Source organism: Ranitomeya imitator, chromosome 2, assembly GCF_032444005.1.
Source record: "Ranitomeya imitator isolate aRanImi1 chromosome 2, aRanImi1.pri, whole genome shotgun sequence".
Lineage (NCBI taxonomy): Eukaryota > Metazoa > Chordata > Amphibia > Anura > Dendrobatidae > Ranitomeya > Ranitomeya imitator.
In genome coordinates, this window is record NC_091283.1 from 812,790,642 (window position 1) to 812,792,990 (window position 2,349).

The window sequence follows — 2,349 nt, forward strand, 5'->3', positions numbered from 1 at the left end:
AATACTATACCCGGATAATGTGATGTTTTGACACCCCCCCCCCAAAAAAAAAAAAAAATCACCGAAACGCTGGAAAAAAATTGCATTTGATATGTCACTATATACTTGAACATATCATATGGCCATAGGGAAAAAAAAAAAACGACAATTTAAAAAAAAAAAAAAAGTGAAGAAAAATACACAAAAATTATGAAAAAAAAAACCGTGTTAAAGGAGCCTGAAGATAAAGGAGAAGATCATCATCTTCTCCACCTGATCTCACCTGCATACTCTCCCCCTGTCTTACTCTCTTCAGAACTCTCACTTGGTTTCTTGTCCTTGCCTTGACTCAAGATGTCCACAATGGAGAAAGGTGTATGAAGATGTTTCGGAGCAGAGTTCATCGTTTCGTCCCCACTGTCGCAGTTGAACATCCCCATTATGTTCTAGGTGATGTCCGATGTGTCCTACAGGGAGTTCCTGAAATTCCTCAATGACTTGTGGAGGGATTAGAATTTTTTTTTTTTTCCTTTTTTTTGTAGGATGAGTCTGGAAAAGGGGGTAAAGCTCTAGTTTGTAGTCAGGGTGATCTCTGAAGCCCCTCGGTGTCTCCTCTGTATGATGACTACTCTTTATGTGAGGCACCAGCCTCTGGCTTAGTGGGCATCCCATAAAGGAGGAGACATAGCAGCCAGGAGAAACAGGGGGGAGGAGAAGACACTAAACTGGAATGACAACAAGGGGAGGAGAGGAGAAGTCTATTTATCCTGGTACCCAGTCCATTTATTTGTCCTTGGTGTCCTACTATTGTGCTCTTTCATAGCCACAATTACCGTGCACTTACACTGCCCCATCCTGTCATTCCGCTCTTTCATCTCCCATCTGCCCATCATCCCAATCATCCATTTAATTCCTCATCCATTTGGCCTCACTCTTCAAATTAGCATTGGTTGGTTAGTTATAATGTGAATTTCAAGGTAAAGATTAAAACAGACATTAACGGGGTCATTGTTCTCCGGTTATAGATTGATGCGGATTCTAAATAATTCACAAAGAAAACAAAACACGACGTCAAGTCGCTCTCATCAATCTTTACAGGTCATGGATGGAGCCGTGTCACAGATGAAGAGACAAATCAACACATTTATTACGGGGAAATGTTACTTTTCAGAACAATTTCGAAAAAGAGGACTTAAGCTCTATAGCGCCGCCTGTTGGAAGTAGCGATCCTACAAGTCACAATCAACCCTTTAACGAGTCAATAATTTACAAATAATGAAATCATTTTGCAGATTCCCTGCACCTCGTGAGCTGATGGGTAAAAGTTTTGCAGGGCAATATCGGCATCCACAGTATTGTGGTTTTCTGCTCTTGGAAAATCTCTGTCCTAGATTCAGTCAAAATTTTTTTTAAAACAAACAAATTATGTTTTACTCCCCTCCCCAGGTCCAATGATGAGTCTCCACCGCTGCTCGTGGTTACTGTTGTTGTTTGAAGCATTGACATCTCTCGCACAGCGCTGCAGCCAATCAGTGAGTTCAGCATCTCTGAGTGTCAGATGCCAATCACTGTTATCACTGATTGGCTGCAGTGTTGTCGACTTGACGTCAGTGTTTTAGACAATACGAGACATCACAAGCAGTGTTGCAGAGTCAGAGCTGGACCTGGGGAGGATGAGCAAGGCCTCTTTCACACGTCAGTTAATTTCCTGTACCGGAGATATCCGTGTCCGTGTGTGTAATACTTGCGGCACACGTGTGGCAACCATGTGCCGCACCAGTACCACATGGACAGCCATCGGGGAAGAAGTGCTACAGTAAGCGCTGTTCCCCGGCGGCTGGTGCTGAAGCCGCTCTCATCATTCTCCCCCGCTCTGCTGGCGATCGGCGCTAGCAGAAGAGAATGATGAGAGTTATATTAAAGTCCGAACAATGACAGCAGGTGGGGGCTTTTGAGACTCTTACTTCCATCATCCAACACCTGCTGCCGCTAATAACAGTGACAGCAGGAGGGGATGATCGGGGTATTCCTTACCCGCCGCCTGCGATATAACGAAATAAATGAATGAAAAACCTGACATGGGTTCCCCCCTATTTTCTTTAACCAACCAGGCAAAACTCACAGCTGGGGGCTGCAACCCTCAGCTGTCAGCTTCAGCAAGGCTAGTTATCAATAAGGGTCCCCATGATGTTTTTTTAATTATTTAAATAAATAATTAAAAAAAAAAACGCGTGTGGTCCCCCCATTTTTGACAACCAGCCTTGCTAAAGCTCACAGCTGGGGGCTGGTATTCTCAGGCTCGTAAGGGGCCATGGATATAGGCCCCCCCAGCCTAAAAATATCAGCCTGCAGCTGCCCAGAAAAGGCGCA